The following is a 21,212-nucleotide window of genomic DNA, read 5'->3' on the forward strand; positions in this document are numbered from 1 at the left end:
CAAAGTATTCTTTCCTGCGTTTTAGAATCCTTTATTCAAACAGATCCTAAAAATCATGATGGTCTGGCAAATGTTCGAACCATGGAGCTCCATTTTAATTGTGAACACTTGCCAATTAAAAGATTCAAAAACTCGACCTACGAGGGGAATTAAAAGATTCACTTTGCCAACAAACATGAGTAAGACAAGCTCCTGTTCAGCTGGTATTAAAGCCGGTTGATAAACCGGCTGAAGCTGTTTTGTTGTGAGAGAAAAATACTGTAGATTCTAGCTGATAAGTCGGATAATAAGTTCAAGCGAACAGGCCCGGCTGATAAGTCATTACTGTTCGTTGACTGAACAAGTACGGCTTACTTAGAGAAGCGAACAGGACGGTAAGTACATACATTCTTATTGTAATCCATTAACAAGTGAATCTATCACCCACTTTTTTTAATGCATAATAAGGATTGAGCTGATCCGTTTATTTGTGTTCTGAGTTCTGACTCGTTGGATGGAGAAGAAAAAGGAACACCGGCCGCATCATCTACAACTACAAGCTGGTCGCTCAAGCATGAGCATCCTTGGTTGCGGCGACGTGCGTCTCGTAGGCCAGCTGCGCCGCCAAGAGATCCACCACGGCGGTGCCAACGGACTTGAACACGGTGATCTCGTCGTCTCTTCGTCGCCCCACCACAGTCCCGGCGGCCAGCTCAGACAGCGTCCCGGCCACGTCCTCCCTCCTCATCACGCCTCGCTGGACCACGCCCACCAGTTCCCCGGCCTCCTCCATCGCCGCCTCAAAGTGGATGAACACCCTCCCGCGGCGCAGCGCGTCGTCGTCGCACTCCCGCATCGCGGGCGTGAACGACCCCACCAGGTCCAGGTGCGTGCCGGGGCGTAGCAACGCCCCGCGCACGATGGGCTCCCGCGACCCCGTGGCGCAGCTGACGACGTCCGCCGCGGCGACGGCCTCGTCCATCACGGGCGGAGCCACGTGAGGGCCATAGGGGGCTGCGCCCCCCCCCCCTTGGTCAAGGGAGTTTTTCTGAAGAGCGAAACGTGAGTAGCTGCGACATACGTTATTAAGTGCAATACGCTTGAGTGAATTCTTCGTCTGGTGCTATCCCAGCACCCCCTCTTATCGAACTCAGCACACGGTGCTTCGATTAAAAAATTGGCTTGCACTGCTATATATGCGTCTGAAGTCTTTGAACTGCTATCCTCCCTCCCTCCTTCTCTCCCTGGTCTACGTGTAGGAAGGAGAAAATTGACTTTTTATTTATTACTAATGCTTGATACTTGATATGCTGGACTTCATGCTAGCTTGGTGCAATATGCTGGATTGAAATTTACTAAGATATATAGCATCTTTGACGTGGTCTGTGGCTAGCAATACCTTCTATTCTAAACGCTGCAACTGCTATCAGGCACTAGATTTTTTAGCTCCCATAACAGTTGGCTGCTGCTGCCTACAACAATTGCTATACTACGTAAAGACAATATATGTTTCGCAAGCATTTCTCTTCTTAGAGCATTAGCAGGCATTGTAGTGAATAATGTTGGAGCTCATCCACGATGTCATCAAACAAGTTTTACATATGCACAAGCACTTTATCTCATTTTTCATCTTACTTGCTAGCTTCTCTTATTCATGGAGCAAGCGCAAGCTAGAAGGTAGTAGCATCTAGTTAGGTGTGGCATGAGCTTATGGAATTGGGCCCCTCTTGATTTTAGCTCAGGCTCCGACACTGTCGTCCATGCCGTTGCCGTCCACCTCCTCGACGGCGAGCCCCGGGTGCAACTCGCGGAGCCTGGCGACGAGCGCCGCGGACTTGGCCCTAGTGCGGTTCCAAACGAGGACGCGGGAGATGGAAGGGAGCGCGGCGAGGTGCACCTCCGCGAGGTAGGGCGCGAGCGCGCCGGCGTCCACGAGCGCGAGCACTGAGGGCGGGCGGGACGAGGAGGAAGGAGGCGGCGAGCACGGAGACGACGACCGTGCGGCGCAGCGTGAGCGCGGTGCCGTCGATGGAGGCGAGCGGCGCGCCCGTGGCGGCACTGAAGAGGGAGACGGTGGTGTGCACGGACGGGAGGCGCGGTGAGTTGGACGGGAAGGAGGTGACGACCTTGAGCGCGAGGTAGGGCAGCGACGGGTGCGCGCACCAGGAGGGCATGAGGAGCAGCGCGGCCGACGGCGCCGCCGTTGGGAGCGGGAAGGAGACGCGCTGCGGGCACTGGATGCACGCAGAAAGGTCCGGGTGGGCGAGGCCCGAGCGGAGGTGCGGGATCAGGGACGTGAAGGGGAGCAGCGAGTGGAGCGCCGCCGCGTCGATGTAGACGAAGATTTTTTTTAATTTTAACACTTTTTGAAAACTAAATTTAAATATGTCGGTTTTTTTTAAACTAACATTTTTTGTCGCGTCTATTGCCCTGGCGCGGCCAAATGCATGCGTCGTGCATGGTGGCGCGACATCGGACTGACGTGGCGACGACCGGATTCGCTGACTGCTGATGTGGCGGGGCCTGCCGCGCCACCGATCTTGGCGCGACAGTGCCACGCCCTGATCCGTGGCGCGGCAGAGCCAAATATAACCCCTGCAGCCAGTACCGCCTGCCCGAGCAGCAAACCCAGCCTGGCCGCCGCCACCCCCCCCCACTCGGCCCTCCGTTGTCGCCTCCCTCCATTCTCCAGCCGTCTCCCTCCCTTCTCGTCCTCGTTCAAGGTCATGACACATATTTTATTTTCGTTTAAACGGTGGATAGGATTTTATGAATGGGAGTTAAGGTTAGGAGAAAAATTATGTTTGGGAACTATGAGCTACGGTTTGAAGGAAGATATTAGTTTGATTTTGTCAATGTTAAGGTTAATTATTTAGTTAGAAGTATGTTTACCATATATATTTTTGTTGCTATATGTGTTGGTTACATTATTTTAGTTGCAATGCAAATAATTATATTTTACATTAATTTGCGTTGTTTTGATTGATGTTTAATTTGAGCCGTTTTATTAGATGGAAGACATATTTCGGGAGCAGTTATGGCGAAAACGGGGTCGTCCTAAAGAATTGTACCACGACGAGTCTAGCAAAGATGCCCTCGTCTCTCCTGAATTCCCTGTCCCTAACTATGACTATGAACGTCCGGCCGACATGTTTCAATCGAGACATCCGGACACAGCGGCTCGTTGCTTCTACATGTGCAATCGTTTTAATGTAAGTAATTGTTTCCGTATGTTTTTCTTCTTCATTTGTATTATTAGGTTAATAATATTTTTGTTGAATTTTTATTGTGTAGGCCCATGAGAGGTGTTTTTTCAGTGGATCGACGGTGCAGACAAGTTTGACCCCTGAAAGGACCTAGGATGCCGCCTAGAGGGGGTGAGTAGGCGTTTCTAAAAATTAACACCTTTAAAAGCGGAAACAATTAGAAAGGGGAGTTTCCAAAATGGAAACTCCAAATTAAGAATACTACCACCCCTCACAAGTTAGCCACAAAGTAAACAAGGTATAAAGAATATATCTAGAAGCTACAACCCTGCAACACCAAGTTAGAACAGAGAATAAATATTTTCAGTGCAGGCAGGAAATACCGGACGTGTCCGGTATACACGATTTCTGCAGATCGGCCCCGAACTTGCTCCTTTCGATTACTATCTTCAAACCAAACTGCAGGCACCTAATGGAGATGGTAAAATACACAGAGAACCTGCAGAATAGCTAGAGCAACACAAATATCAAATGAAATGCGAATTTAGACACGATATTTGTTTTACCGAAGTTCGGACTCGTTCGAGTCCTACTCTCCGTTGAGGGGGCTGCGGGCGACCCAGCGAAGGTCAGCCCTAGAGGGTACCACGAAGGTCACTCTAACCGAAGTCTTTTCCAACTCCTTTTCCTCCTTCCACTAATTTGATTCCGAGGCGGCGGAATCGACCGTTACAAACTTTCCGAAGCAACCACAATCTCTCGGTTGCTCTCCGGCGACGCCTAGCCATCTAGGACCGAAGAGTCCAAGAGTAACAAATGCGAATCACGAGATTGACAATGTGCACAAGTGCTCAAGTGGTGGCTTGCTCTCTTTTTCAAATTCTTTCTCAACCCACAAATTGATTTTGCAATTTGGATCACACACTCACTAAGAGAGGGTTTAGGAGAGTTGGCAAGGCTCAAAAACGTGTGTCTATCTCAGCAGAATCAGCAGCCTCCAAAGGTGGAGGCTTGGGGGTATTTATAGCCCCCTTGAAAAACTAGCCGTTTTATAGCCGTTGCAATACCGGACATGTCCGGTATGACTCATACTGCGCCAACGGTAACTAAGTTACAGTGAAGTTGTGAGGCGTCGGAACTCCCGAAGAACGCTGGGACTTCCGACCGTCGGAACTCCTGACTCAAGTCAGAACCCCCGACCCTCAGTAATTTTGAAAAACATGTAACTGAGTTAAAGTTAGTGAGGTGTCGGAACTCCCGACATATGTCGGAACTCCCGACCCTCACGGCTTTTGAAAACTAGCCGTTGGCTTCTGGTCATCCATACCGGACACGTCCGGTATGAGTACCGGACACGTCCGGTATGACCAGGACAGTGAACCCTCTAAGTCAGTTGAAGTGCGACACGTCGGAACTCCCGACCCATGCCGGGACTCCCGATCGTCGGAACTCCCGACCTACGTCGGAACTCCCGACTAACCAACCCGAGAACAACAATTTTACAGCTGCTGGACAAATACCGGACACGTCTGGTATGAATACCGGACACGTCCGGTATTGCCAGATCAGCAACAAATCAGTTAGCTCTTTTGTCGCTCAAATACTCAAAACTCACATGGGTTGGCTTGAGCACTTATGAAATATTATCTATCAACATGATGCATCCCTCTTAATAGTACGGCATACCTATTAAACTCAAGATAAACGGAAATATGAATTTGTACCACTTGAGTTGTTCTTTTTGAATTGATGCCGTCCCTTCCAATCTTCATCAAGTAAGGGTGCTAACATGTTGATGTTGATCTTTTCACTTGAGCATAGCCATCTTGAGCATGTGACTTGATTCCATTCATCAAGTTTGAATAATCCCAAATGTATCAAGTCACTTCCATCAAATACTTCATTATAGATTTGATCCTTCACATCAATATGACCATCTTAGCTTGATTAGTACCTCAACTAAATGCAAGTACTTTCTTCTTCACCCTAGCTAGGTTCTTCGGCCGCCAAGCCGTCGCTTGCCCTTCACCCTTGCTTAGTACCTCGAAGCCTTTCCTTGCTATCTTCACCATCTCAAGCCATCAAGTCACATCTTGTGTTGAATCATCCATTCATATGTATTGTTATCTTTTTTATTTTAATTTAGCAAGCTTCAAATATGAGACCATTCTATATGCAATCCCTCATGTCTCATTAACTAATAATCATGAGCTTGCTTTCACATAGTACATGGAAATCCCACAAGAAATAAGCCTTCACATGAATTCCATTTGCATTGTTGTCTTGTGCTTGAACTAGATTGTTTATACAACAACATATCATTTTGGCTTTCATTAAGTACCTGTGAGATAACCTATTACCTGTTCACACTTAGCAAACGGGTTAGTCCTTTAATCACGTTGTCATTCAATCATCCAAAACCCACTAAAGGGCTAGATGCACTTTCAATCTCCCCCTTTTTGGTGATTGATGACAACTTGATTAAAGCTTACAAAATGATATAAACATTTAAACTTTTGGGTTCAATGATTTATGAGAGGCTCCCCCTTAATATGTGCTTATGATTAGAATCCACAAAATGACCTCAAATGTCAATTGCACATACTAAAACAAATAGGAGACTCCCCCTAAATCATTGCATCCGTGGGGTGCATGTGTGTGTGACAAAGAGAAACTGTGATGCATATGACAAGATATATCATACAAGAATAAATATAAAGGCATCACATCAAATATTTTCATTCTAGCATGCATAGTCCTTATGAAAATAAATATGACACATGTAATTCACACATAGCACTCATTACAAATTTTCTCAAGTCCAGAAACCACTGATATATATAGATAAAGATCATGTCTCAAGAGATACATAGATAAAGCATAAGTAAGTCTCATCTCTCACATGATACAATCTATCTCAAATCCAAGATACATCAATGAAGCTCAAAAACAAACTACAGCCTGCAGTAGAAACCACTGATATATATAGATAAAGATCATGTCTCAAGAGATACATAGATAAAGCATAAGTAAGTCTCATCTCTCACATGATACAATCTATCTCAAATCCAAGATACATCAATGAAGCTCAAAAATAAACTATAGCCTGCAGTACATATCTTCAGGTACAAAGATAAGCAAATGAAACTATCCTGAAGCTTTAATCAGTCTCTCTCCCCCTTTGTCATCTATCACCAAAAAGGTCCAACAATGACATACTAAGGACAAAGGGGCTACAAGCTGTCACGGAAAGCTGAGATCACTCATCATCATCATCTCGACTAGCATCCTCATCATCTGAGCGTGCAACACTGACTGGACAAGAACCACCCGCACCAGATGGGTCATAGCCACCAGACCCATAGAAGCCACCACCACCTGTCAGGTCACTCCACCAATCTATAGCATAGTCATCTGTAGCGCTGGGACGTGGCTGAGAGTGAGTAGGCACATGAGCCTGAAGTGGTAGAGTGTCAGGGTGCTCAGGTGCCTGCTGCTGCTGCTGTCGCTGTATGAACTCAACATACTCTCTATCATATCTAGCCTGCTGCTGCTCCTCAGTCTCAGGCTCACTAGCTGCCTCATCTGATAGAGGAGACCTAGGAGGATCAAGCTCAAGATTAGAAGCAATTTGCTTCAAAGTCCGAGTGTCCTTCCTCCTAGCCTCCCTCTCCTTCTACTGCCTAGTCTGGATGTCACGGTACATCCCAAATATGGAGCTGAAAAGCCTGCGGATAGGCGAAGGAGGACTGCCACGGCGTGAAGTAGAACGTGAAGGAGCACGTGGTGAAGGTGAAGCTCCTGCTAGTGCACCACTCCCAAGTGCATCTGCCTCTGGTGCTGCTGCTGCTCCTCCTGGTCCTGCTGGAGGTAACCCTGTCTCAGGCAGATCTGCAATAATCTTCAGGGCCTTGTGAATCTTATCATACTCGAATGTGTGCCCTATCACCTGCTCAATCATATGCATGATATAAGGAGCAAAACCACAGCCCTTGAGGGGCCTCTCTCCCACACTTCTGATCTCAGACCAAATAAAGTCAAACACGCTGAAGGGCCAAGCATCAGGTGCCATCCTGTGGAGTAGGTTCCTGGAATAATCTGCAATGTTGCCCTTGTCTCCACCCTTGCAGTCAATAGTCTTTCTGAACATCCTGTCCAGGTATCTGTAGGTAGGGTGAAGACCAAGAACCTTCCCCACAGCTCCTCTCTCACCACCTGGAGGATACATGTAGGCAAGCTGCTCAGGAGGTAGCACCTGCTCGGTGTGGATCCTGTCCCTCTGGAGATCATCCTCTAAGAAGCCAAGATGGGCGGCAAAAATATCATAGTCAACACTGTACCACTGGCCCTCAAGCATCCAGTGCATCCGCCTCTTATCCTCCTCAACAAACAGAGTAGCATAGAACTGAGCTACTACCTCTGTGTTCTAGTCATGTTGGAACTCCATGATCTCATAGACCCCAGTGCGCTGGCAAATGGCAATGGCATGATCAACTGAGGCCTTCTGCAACTCTGTAACGTACTGCCAGTCAATCCACAGAGACCTGGCAATCACAGGGTTCCTGGTGAGAATCACACTAGAGTAGAAGTCCAGGTGAAAGGCTGTCTGGAAGCGGTGATCGTACTGAACCTTAGGTAAGCCTCTCGGATCAACCCTTCGCTCATCTCTAGCTCTCCTGGTCATACCCTTTCCTCTGTAATCAACCCTAGAAACATAGGAGGGTACATTGGGCAGATGTGTCTCAAGGAGACCATAGTGCATCCCCTGACCAGGCTGATGCTGAACTAGAGGAACTGGCTCCTCCTCCTCAATCTCCTGCTCCTCATCTGAGCTGTCACCATCTGATCCTCTATCAGTGCTCTTCCTCTTTCTTTCATCTCTAGACTCCACTCTGAACTCATCAGTGTCTGTGTCAGAAGAAGAGCTCCTGGACCCCTCTGCATACTGAGCTGCTGCACTAGAGGCAGCCCTGGTGGACCTCCTGCTGGTCGGCTGAAATCCAGGATGCATATCATGTCTCGCCTTCTTGTACTTCTCAAGTGCTGGATCATGCCTGTGCTTGGACCTCGGCTCCTGTCGTCCACTCATGGCTGTTGTCCTGTATCCAAAGATTTTCATAGAATTTTAGATGCATGCCCATAGCTTATTCTCGAATTGTAATTAGACATAGATTCTTTTATCCAAGGTTTTACAATCACCTCGACACACCATTGTCACAAGGTTTGCAAAACATAGATACAGAAGAAACTGTGCCTAATAAACAATTCTAGGATAGCATTGAATCAAAGGAAGCAGAGAGCCTGCTCTGCTGGGTCATACCGGACACGTCCGGTAGCATACCGGACACGTCCGGTATGGGCGACCAGCAACCCTAACCAGGGTTCCTTGATTCAAACCAACACGGATTAATACCAAACTTTGGGCATTGCTTCTCCATCACCAATGCAGCATATTGACCGAAGGAATTTTCAAATCATGTATTGACCAAGTAGATCGGACGAGGTTCGTGATTAGGGTACCTTAAGAGAAGAGAAGAGAGAGCGATGTGAAATCCAAATCCATGGGCTTTCAATCCTTGATCCAAGCCTTCTCCAATGCAATCTCCCTCTCTCTCTTTTCCTTGGTGAAATCCTTGGTCGCCCTAGGTGGGAAGAAGGGCGTCGGCTGGTTGATTTGGAGGAGGCAAGTCTGTTTGGGCCGAAGGGGTATGCTCTGTTTTTATAGTCCCGCTCATACCGGACACGTCCGATAGCATACCGGACACGTCCGGTATACGCGAGCTGGCCCAAAAAATTCCAAAATGTGTTCTCACTCTTCCAATCCCTTTCTCTGTTGTTGCTCAGTCCAAAAAGGTGTATGATCTTGATCCAAACCGAGTACTATCACTTTTCTTATCGAATGCCATCAATTTATTTTCTCTTTTCCAAATATATGGCATAATCAATAATTTGCTTGCTTGAGAGAGATAAAGTGAGACAAAGTAGATTGGACTTAAGAAAACCATGTCATGTGTGATTAGCCGATCAAACAATCAAGGAGAGCTATAATCACCACATGACAGGGCTAGGTCGCAAAGACCAAGATTCAAATAGTTTTTCAAATTCACACCACCTACACATGCTAGTTATGGGTTTTGAAAAACATCTCTCCTATGTCACACAAATGCACATTCTAACATGTAAAGGGCCTTAGATGCACTTACAATACATGTATGTAAAAACATACCTTTGCCTTGAGCCCACAAGAATACCACTAAGAAGATACATGGCATGATAATCTTTATGTTGACCTTGATTGCCAAGTAATCATGCTTGATACAAATTCAATTTTTCATCCAAAGGACTACAAAGAGTGCTAAATAAATTTGTTAGTCTACAATGGTGCAAAATAGAAATTTAGCTCCCCCTAAATAAGTGCTTCAAGTATTTTGAATGACTTTCAATAAGCACATTGTTCTATTGAGAATTTGGGAGTCAATTTTCTATTTTGAACCACAACCAAATAATTTGCCATATTTAAATTTGAGTTGAAGAGATGCTCACAATCCACTTAGATTTGGTAAACCACAAACTTCTGAGTAAATTGAGTATATATGAAAATATATGAATCCAAAAACTCAGTTGCTTATTCAATTAGTGTTCTGGTTCCTACAATACCGGACACGTCCGGTAGGCATACCGGACACGTCCGGAATACACAGAACAGAAGCACTGACTTTCTATCCCTGGCCATACCGGACACGTCCGATAGTAATACCGGACACGTCCGATAGGTTCAGGACAGAACCAATTAATTTGCTGCTTGTGATTCTTCGTTTTAACTGTAATATTTATTTATTGTATACTTGCATCTCAACAGATAAATTACTCTACTAGAGAGCTAATAAAGGCATCATATGGCAAATATGATAAATCTCAAGTGAAATTAATTAGCCACTTCTATTATTTCACACATGTACCTATTTGTGAACTATAGAACATGAAACGAACAAAGTGACTATCCTAAAAGGTTTAGGTACTTGTTACCAATGGTGAGGATGAAATATATGAGATGTTCATTGAATTATCTTCGGGTCAACCATATAAGGGATTATGATAAGAATTGGTTGATAGATTGAGTGAATATAGTCAAATTTCTTGCTCAACCACCCCGAACTCTTCATCTCATCACCAAGTACCTACATCATTAACCTAAGCACACTTTGGTACCCAACTCTTGTTGGGTCCTTTTGAGTTAGTCAATAAGTGCTTAGGCACCCAAATGGCTTTAGCATTAGTTTGTGGTGAACACATCACCTTACTAGTGCTAACTCCATTTGTGGTCTTCCTAAGCATATCATTATAAACAAATGTGTTTGGCTTAGGAGTTTTACCATTTGGGCATTCATAGCTTAGATGCCCCTTTCTTCTACAATCATAGCATATGCGGCCTTTGTGTGCTCTATGCTTGCTTTGCTTGTATGGACATCTATCAACCTTGTGGCCCATCTCATTGCACCCATAGCATCTTCTAGTTGCAACTTGGGCTTCCTTTCTTGCTTCTTTGTACATTGGGCATTTCTTGGTAGGATGCCCCAATTTCTTGCTCATGAGACAAGCACTTTGTCCATGACTCTTCACTTGCTTGGCCTCCTTGGTAGAAGCCTTTTGATTGGTAGCTTCAACCTTGTCGGCCCAACTCTTGTGTGGACACATAGCCCACTCATGTCCATACAATCCACAACCATAGCACATCCTTTTTCCATGTTTCTTGCTCTTGGTTGTGTTGGCCTTGCTTGAGATGTGATTCTTTTGTTGGGCTTTGGAGGAAGCAAGGTTTGAACCCTTCTCAAGCTTCTTCACCATGCTATCATGGTTATCTTGAGAAGGTTGTGCTTTCTCCTTACCCTTCAACCGAATCACATCTTTCTTTAATCTTTGCACTTCTTCTTTGAGCTCTATGTTTTCTATAAGATTTAGCTCAATCGAAGATTGGCTTGCTTGAGGAGCACATTTATTAGTACAAGAAATATTTAATTGAGATGGTGTACTAGTGAGCGGATGTGTGAGAGGTTGAGAGAATTTTACCGATGTAATCACAACCTCATGAGCCACCTCAAGCATGATGCTTGATTCTACTACTTCCTCATGAGAGCACTTTAGATGAACATAATTTGCTTGTAGCTCATTATACTTGCTTGATAGTTCATCTAGCCTTGCCTTGAGTTCGAAGTTTTCCTTCTCTAGTTGTGAAACACTAGAAGAGGAGTTAGTAACTAAAGCATGCTCAATTGACAATTTTTCATACCTCTCATTTATTGCCTTTAGCTCTTGCAATTTGGAGATGAGAAACTTTTCTTGATTTTGAAGCGATTGCTCTTGCTTCTCAATCTCTTCTTCAAGCTCATCATTCTTTTCAACTATCTTTATGATGATGAACTTGTCTTTATGGTTGAGATGATCAAGGTTGTAGTTGTCTTCAACTTCAACATCACTCTTATCTTGATCATCTACTTGTGCTTTCTCCTTTTCTTGATCTTTCTTGTTATTCTTCTTCTTGCTTTTCTTGGCCATGAGACACAAGTGATGAGTATCATGAGATACTGAGGTTGACTCATCACTTGGTCGCCATCGGGCTTGAGCATCGCTGCAAACAGCTGCTTGTTGGTCTGCTGCCTTGGCCATACTGGACACGTCCGGTAGGCATACCGGACACGTCCGGTATGTGCAGGCAGACAGCACGTCATGTGTTGCTTGTACTTCTTGCTCTGGCTCGGTGCTCATGAGGTCTTGTGAGGCTTCTTTGCTGCATGAAGACACAATGGACATATTTTCCATTGACTCGACCTCAAGTGCATCATCGCATTTGGATTCTCCATATAACTCAACGAGTTTGGTCCAAATGAGATGAGCACTCTCCGGAGGTGGTTGTCCATTGAATATTGCCTCATCTTGAACCTCTGCACTCAATGTACTCAAAATGATATTAATAGCTTGAGCATTGAGTTGCACGCATATCTCTTCCTCTTTTGATAAATTCTTATAGTTGCTCCAATCAACTATAGGAAGAGGTATGCTTGCAAACACAATATGCTCAACAATAGGACTAATATGTCTAAAAGCATTGAGTACATGAATTGACCAAGGTAGAAAGTTTGAACCATCATTTTGGAGAAGCACCGGCTCCAACTCGATAGGCGTCGACATCCTTTTCTCACGGCGGTGAAGCTTTAGGTGAGAACCTTGCTCTGATACCAATTGAAAGGACCTAGGATGCCGCCTAGAGGGGGGTGAATAGGCGTTTCTGAAAATTAACACCTTTAAAAGCGGAAACAATTAGAAAGGGGAGTTTTCAAAATGGAAACTCCAAATTAAGAGTACTACCACCCCTCACAAGTTAGCCACAAAGTAAACAAGGTATAAAGAATATATCTAGAAGCTACAACCCTGCAACACCAAGTTAGAACAGAGAATAAATATTTTCAGTGCAGGCAGGAAATACCGGACGTGTCCGGTATACATGATTTTTGCAGATCGGCCCCGAACTTGCTCCTTTCGATTTCTATCTTCAAACCAAACTGCAGGCACCTAATGGAGATGGCAAAATACACAGAGAACCTGTAGAATAGCTAGAGCAACACAAATATCAAATGAAATGCGAATTTAGACACGATATTTGTTTTACCGAAGTTCGGACTCGTTCGAGTCCTACTCTCCGTTGAGGGGGCTGCGGGCGACCCAGCGAAGGTCAGCCCTAGAGGGTACCACGAAGGTCACTCTAGCCGGAGTCTTTTCCAACTCCTTTTCCTCCTTCCACTAATTTGATTCTGAGGCGGCGGAATCGACCATTACAAACTTTCCGAAGCAACCACAATCTCTCGGTTGCTCTCCGGCGACGCCTAGCCGTCTAGGACCGAAGAGTCCAAGAGTAACAAATGTGAATCACGAGATTGACAATGTGCACAAGTGCTCAAGTGGTGGCTTGCTCTCTTTTTCAAATTCTTTCTCAACCCATAAATTGATTTTGCAATTTGGATCACACACTCACTAAGAGAGGGTTTAGGAGAGTTGGCAAGGCTCAAAAACGTGTGTCTATCTCAGCAGAATCAGCAGCCTCCAAAGGTGGAGGCTTGGGGGTATTTATAGCCCCCTTGAAAAACTAGCCATTTTATAGCCGTTGCAATACCGGACACGTCCGGTATGCATCATACTGCGCCAACGGTAACTAAGTTACAGTGAAGTTGTGAGGCGTCGGAACTCCCGAAGAACGCCGGGACTTCTGACCGTCGGAACTCCTGACTCAAGTCGGAACCCCCGACCCTCAGTAATTTTGAAAAACATGTAACTGAGTTAAAGTTAGTGAGGTGTCGGAACTCCCGACATATGTCGGAACTCCCGACCCTCACGGCTTTTGAAAACTAGCCGTTGGCTTCTGGTCATCCATACCGGACATGTCCGGTATGAGTACCGGACACGTCCGGTATGACCAGGACAGTGAACCCTCCAAGTCAGTTGAAGTGCGACACGTCGGAACTCCCGACCCATGCCGGGACTCCCGACCGTCGGAACTCCCGACCTACGTCGGAACTCCCGACTAACCAACCCGAGAACAACAATTTTACAGCTGCTGGACAAATACCGGACACGTCCGGTATGAATACCGGACACGTCCGGTATTGCCAGATCAGCAACAAATCAGTTAGCTCTTTTGTCGCTCAAATACTCAAAACTCACATGGGTTGGCTTGAGCACTTATGAAACATTATCTATCAACATGATGCATCCCTCTTAATAGTACGGCATACCTATTAAACTCAAGATAAACGGAAATATGAATTTGTACCACTTGAGTTGTTCTTTTTGAATTGATGCCGTCCCTTCCAATCTTCATCAAGTAAGGGTGCTAACATGTTGATGTTGATCTTTTCACTTGAGCATAGCCATCTTGAGCATGTGACTTGATTCCATTCATCAAGTTTGAATAATCCCAAATGTATCAAGTCACTTCCATCAAATACTTCATTATAGATTTGATCCTTCACATCAATATGACCATCTTAGCTTGATTAGTACCTCAACTAAATGCAAGTACTTTCTTCTTCACCCTAGCTAGGTTCTTCGGCCGCCAAGCCGTCGCTTGCCCTTCACCCTTGCTTAGTACCTCGAAGCCTTTCCTTGCTATCTTCACCATCTCAAGCCATCAAGTCACATCTTGTGTTGAATCATCCATTCATATGTATTGTTATCTTTTTCATTTTAATTTAGCAAGCTTCAAATATGAGACCATTCCATATGCAATCCCTCATGTCTCATTAACTAATAATCATGAGCTTGCTTTCACATAGTACATGGAAATCCCACAAGAAATAAGCCTTCACATGAATTCCATTTGCATTGTTGTCTTGTGCTTGAACTAGATTGTTTATACAACAACACATCATTTTGGCTTTCATTAAGTACCTGTGAGATAACCTATTACCTGTTCACACTTAGCAAACGGGTTAGTCCTTTAATCACGTTGTCATTCAATCATCCAAAACCCACTAAAGGGCTAGATGCACTTTCAACCCCAGGTACCTCCTTTTCGACGATTGGTGGAGAGGGCGACATCCACGAGAGCACTTCAAGCGATGGGTTCCACCTCCCCCTAACCTCCCTCCAATGACGGCTAAGGAGAAGCACTTAGCCGCAGTTAGACGACTCTAGGAACCTTCTCTATGCGATTGCGGAGATCGAGCTGTGATAAACCCTAACAATACGTTGGAGTTTGTGTGTCCGAACAAGCATGAAGTAAGTGCAAAGTGTATGTGTTGAAATATTGAGCTATATGTGTTTATGTACTAATGTCATGTTATTTAGGTGTATTCAATGGCGAAGTGTCGTTTTAAGGAGTGGTTGTATGGTCCTAAGAATAAATGGCCTGAAGAACCTCCAAAGGCAAATTAAAAGAAGAAAGAAAGGTTAATTTACAAAGCACCGCTAGTCAAATGCGAATGTAGTGTTAAATCCAACTACGGTCTAGTCCCTTCGGAGCTTGGAATAGGCCATTATTGCGGTCATATGATTGACTATAATGAGGTTGGTTATTTTTGTGGTAACCATGAAATCGTATTTTGTTTCTTTTGGTAAGACATATATGATATAATTTTTCGTTTTAACAGAGCACTAGGAAATGCAGGAAGGAATGTTATGATGGTCAAGCTAAGTTCTTGGATGAACTGAAGGGGAGGCAAGTAATTGCACGGAAGAGGGGATATGGACCTGACTACGTCAACCTTTTCGTTAAACATCACAAAGATAAGGTGCGTGAGTTTGCTAGACAGCGCGGTATTTGTAACCCGATCGACGTTGGGCTTGAGAAATGGGGATTGGGGAGATGGATGACATTAGAGAAGGAGAGGGCAAGGAAGGAGGCAAGGGAGGAGACAAGAGTACAGATGCAGGTTTTGAACGAGCATGTTGTTGCATTATGTGCCAGTGAGTGCTTGAAAGTCTTTTTTTTCGTTGCCTGATTTTAAATGTAATATAATCGCGTTGCTAACTGATTGTATTTTATACATGAAGGGATTGGATGCAGCAAGGACCATGCTGCAGAGGTGGCTCGTGCAAGGTACAAGGAAAAGAAGTTAGTTGAGCACAGAAAGTGAGCTGGTCGCACCATTGAATCACCGATTGTGTTGTCTGATGAGGGGGACGAGGATAAGGACGACACTACCAGACTCAGCGAGCTCATCACTCTAGCAGAGGTGGGCTTGTAGGTAGAGGAGGCTAAAGACGACACTAGTAGACCGAGCGAGCTCATCGCTCTAGTAGAGGTGGGCTTATAGGCGGAGGAGGATGACTACGCATTCTTCACTCAGGCCACAGAGGCCGCAGATGAAGCGGAGTGAAATGTCCTAATGGCTAGAGGGGGGTGAATAGCCTAATAAAAATTTCTACAACAACACTTAACCAAATGGTTAAACAATTATGAGGCAAAGCAAGTGTTGCGCTAGCCTACTCAAAATGCAAGCCACCTACCACAATTCTAGTTTAGATAGTGTCAATTCACACAAGAGCAATGACACTACCCTATGTTAGTGTGCTCTCAAAGGCTAATTAAAGAGCCACACCAACCAAGCATGCAAGCTCTCACAACTAGCTACACTAAAGAGCTTGTCAACTAGTTTGCGGTAAAGTAAAGAGAGTGATCAAGAGGGTTATACCGCCGTGTAGATGAATGAACCAATCAATCACGAAGATGAATAACAATGATGACCAATCACCTCGGAATCAATGATGAACACAATGATTTTTACCGAGGTTCACTTGCTTGCCGGCAAGCTAGTCCTCGTTGTGGTGATTCACTCACTTGGAGGTTCACGCGCTAATTGGCTTCACACGCCAAACCCTCAATAGGGTGCCACACAACCAACACAAGATGAGGATCACACAAGCCACGAGCAATCCACTAGAGTACCTTTTGGCGCTCCGCCGGGGAAAGGTCAAGAACCCCTCACAATCACCACGATCGGAGCCGGAGACAATCACCACCCTCCGCTCAATGATCCTCTCTGCTACAAGCCGTCTAGGTGGCGGCAACCACCAAGAGTAACAAGCGAAATCCGCAGCGAAACACGAACACCAAGTGCCTCTAGATGCAATCACTCAAGCAATGCACTTGGATCACTCCCAATCTCACTAAGATGATGAATCAATGATGGAAATGAGTGGGAGGGCTTTTGCTAAGCTCACAAGGTTGCTATGTCAATGAAAATGTGCAAGAGAGTGAGCTTGAGCCGGCCATAGGGCTTAAATAGAAGCCCCCACGAAATAGAGCCGTTGTACCCCTTCATAGGGCACAGCGCGGGGTGACCGGACGCTGGCCCTCAGCGTCCGGTCACGTGATTCACACCACGTGTCCTCTGCTTCAAATACTGTTCATCAGATTTCAACGGTCGTCTGCTGACCGGACGCTCTGGCAAAAACTGACCGGACGCTGAACCACCAGCGTCCGGTCATTTACAGTAAGGTCCAAATCCGGTTTTCTTCGGTTGGACGCGTTCAGTCCACCTTGACCGGACACAGACCAGCGTCCGGTGCTAAACCCTAGTCACTGTGTTGCCATGTTAGTTTGACCGGACGCAGAAACCAGCGTCCGGTGCATCTCAGGTTCAGCGTCCGGTGTTTTCAGACCCAGCGTCCGGTCAGTTGACCGACGCCAACGTCTTTGCGATCAACTCGTTTTCACTTCTAACTTTTTCACCCTTGCTCCAATGTGCTAACCATAAGAATTTACATCCGGCGCAATAGAAAATAGGCATTCCATTTTCTCGAAACCCATCTTAACCCTGCAAACACCACCTCCTTTGTAAATGTGCCAACACCACCGAGTATATCACCTTGTGCACATGTGTTAGCGTATTTTTACAAATATTTTCAAGGGTGTTAGCACTACACTAGATCCTAAATGCATATGCAATGAGTTAGAGCATCTAGTGGCACTTTGATAACCGCATTCCGATACGAGTTTCACCCCTCTTAATAGTACGGCTATTAAACCTAAATGTGATCACATTCTCTAACTGTCTTGATCACTAAAACAAAATAGCTCCTACAAAATATACCTTTGCCTTGAGCTTTTTGTTTTTCTCTTTCTTCTTTCCAAGTCGAAGCACTTGATCATCACCATGCCATCATCATCATCATGCTATGATCTTCATTTGCTTCACCACTTGGAGTGTGCTACCTATCTCATGATCACTTGATAAACTAGGTTAACACTTAGGGTTTCATCAATTCACCAAAACCAAACTAGAGCTTTCACGGAGGCCGCTTACTATAGGCGAAAGGTAGATCAGGGCAATGCAGGTGAGGCTAGCCACAGCTACAAGGTTGTGGCTGAGGATTGGTACTCGGACGACGAGTTGCTTACTCAGTATGTTTCTGATTGAGGGTTTTTGATTACGCCGTCTGTTAGTTCCATACTTTATTAATAATCAATGTAGCTATGTAGTAGAAATTCTATTATGTTATCTTATATTCTATTTGAGCTACTGATGTATTGTACCCATATATCATGTACTCGGATTACTCATGGTTGATCTTAAGTGATCACATCAGTTTGTATCATGCGTTGAGAATTTCGAAAACGAACGTAATCGAGTAAAATTATCTCAAATACAGGTTCTACCGCGCCATAGTCCATGGCGCGTCAGTGACGCGCCATAGACCACGGCATGGCAGTGACGCGGATAGATAATGGCTAGCCTCAATTGAGCTGTTGACGGTGTTGTAAAAAACTACAAGTGTTGCCGCGACCGTGCGCAAGTTGAAACGAATATGAAGCAAATAAATGGACGACAAGTTGCCACATAACATTTTCATTGGTTTATGAGTCTGCAAGTTTTCAGAGACAATATTCGTTCGACGTAAGTTCGACGTAACGAACTAAGTCCCAGGAATATAAGGATCCCTCGAACGCCTCTTGGAAACCTCGTCGTCCGGTGGAAGAAGGGGGTCATCGTACTCCACCTCAAGAAGGGGGTCGTCGTACTCCACCTCAAGAAGGGGGTACAGCTGGTGCAGCGTGGGAGGGGCCATCCTGTTATAAATTGATAAACAAAGGGTTAGAGTATTCAAATTAATAATATTCAGATTAACATTATGTAGCATTGCAAATTTTGAACTACTTGTTATGCAATACGAACACAATATGAAATCACTTGCTGCCCTCGTATTCTATGCCTGCTAGCCTTGTGACCAGATTGTTTACAAACAGAGCAAAGATTCCTGCCACAGGTCTCGTTGAAGTCTCCCTCGCCGTACAAGTCTTCGCCCTACCCTCTCATAGCATCCATGTCCCCCTTGAGTCACTTCTTCTTCCTCCTACCCTTCTCTACCTTCATTAGATTTGGATGTGGCACGTAGTCATAACCATTATAAGGTGGCCACTGTGTCGGGTCAAGGTATGGCTCGAAGCTCATCTCCAAAATACTAACAGTGTTCGAACGGAGATACAAGGGTGACATATATGGCAGATCCTCATAGTTGTACCCGCGAACCCTACAGGCCGTGATCATATGAGAGCAAGGGGCATGCATGATCTGAGGGACGTTGCAACTGCACTCTACCTTTTCAAGATCAACTCGGTAGTTTCGTCCACCATAACGTTCGCCGCCTAAGCTTGTGCCACCCTTGCCCCATACACTAAAGATATGGCGGCGGGGTCCATACGGCTCAGCGGTGTGCTGCTTGGTCAATTCCTCGGCCTCCTTCAAATGTTCAGCTCTGGCCTTTCCAAAACGCCCCGGCTCAGCTATATTCCTCTACGCAAGTTCCCACCTCTTCACAAAAATATTCGTTGCACTTATGAAAGGAGAACTCAATAATTCCAGACACAGGCAACGATCAAACTCCGGTAAATACATGGTTGAAGGACTCCGAGGAGTTAGTGGTCATGACGCCATACCTAAAACCCCCCTCATCATATGCTAAAGCCCACTGAGCCTTTTGTTCCATCTGCGCCTCTAACTAGGCCTTTCCCGCTACATTTACCATCTTGTCTAGTTCTCTCTTTGTCTCCTTGAACTGGTGCTCTGTACGTACACAACATAGAGCCTTTACCTTGTCACATACCTCCTGCTTCCGCTGACGCCGCCAGAAATTAGCGGCAAAGTGTCTCATGCACCATCTATGTACTAGAGGCGGGAACCCATCTATATGCTCAGCTGCAGCATTAAGAAGCCCTGCGTGACGGTTCAAGATCAAACATATAGTGCGAGTTGGGCCAAGCACTTGTACACGTAGAAGCCGCATGAACCATGACCACGATTCATTGTTCTCTTCCTCTACCAAAGCAAAAGCCATGGGTACTATCTGGTCCTCAGGATCAATAGAAGCAGCCATCATCAAGGTGTCCCTGTACTTTCCTGTCAGGAAAGTGCCATCAACAAGTACGACTGGCCGACAAAACTGGAATGCATGTTCCGTTTACTTGAACGACCAGAACACACGATAGAGGACATGCCTCAATGGGTCCCGAAAACACATACCTTCGGTGTCTACAAACCATTTCAAGCTAGGGTTGTAGTAATGCATTGCACATAAGATGCGGGATACCCTGTTGTACGCTTCCTCCCAACTACCCCATCGAATTGCCAAAGCAATTTGCTTAGCACGCCAAGCCTTTCCGTATGTTACATCGTACTTAACGAATCTAGATATGGACTATTGTAAAGAAGACACCGAAATATCGTTATTGTCATCAACGAGCCCCAATATACGATAGGCAAGTTAACGTGTAGTGTGAAATCACCGCCAAATATCGAAGTCATTGCTTATACAGCCTACTGCAGTTGAATGAAACTGCTCCTGCGTCAACTGATCGTCCAAATCCGTGTTATCCTGAGTTGCTTCTTCTTCGACCCCTATTTCTTGTTCATTGCCTCCAAAACCATCAATGGACGGGTCTTCCTGAACACCCTGCATCATGTACCCATTCTCCACCACTAACTCAGCCACGGGCACATTAGAACCTTGGAGAACCCTAGTGTAGCGGGACCAGTGAGCAGGGTCGCGCAAGGGCATGAGGACATAGTATGCCCTAGTCTTCCCAGTATCAAACCTCCCCTTCAGTGTGAAATCACCGCCAAAATTTGCATTCAAACGGACACAAAGGTCGTTGAAGTTAGGAGGTTCATCAAACTATTCCAATTCTTCTTCCATATCCTCAAACATACCATCTTCTTTTCTAACACTTCCTCCATATAAAACTTTAACACAACAATTCATCTGCAAAAGCATTTCAAAAAACTTCATCAAGTCGTCGAAATCGTCATACGTAATGTCCATAGTAACATTAATACATATTCTAACTATAACTATACTAAATAATCTAATATTAACATCTATACAAGGCTAACTACAACAACTAATTAGACTAAATTCAATGTATAACTAGACTCAATAATTATATTAACTAAACTACCTAACTTTACTATCTATACTAACTTACTAAACTAACTTCACTAACTAAACTAACTAACTTTAGTAACTATACTAACTATA

The 21,212-nt window shown here is 45.1% G+C and overlaps 1 pseudogene; it reads right to left on the reverse strand.

Moving 5' to 3' along the window:
* Positions 1 to 547: 547 nt before the first annotated feature.
* On the reverse strand, positions 548 to 7,551 carry LOC136536930 (protein SAR DEFICIENT 4-like; annotated as a pseudogene).
* Between the last annotated feature and the right edge of the window lie 13,661 nt (positions 7,552 to 21,212).

Source organism: Miscanthus floridulus, chromosome 2 (genome assembly GCF_019320115.1).
Source record: "Miscanthus floridulus cultivar M001 chromosome 2, ASM1932011v1, whole genome shotgun sequence".
NCBI lineage: Eukaryota > Viridiplantae > Streptophyta > Magnoliopsida > Poales > Poaceae > Miscanthus > Miscanthus floridulus.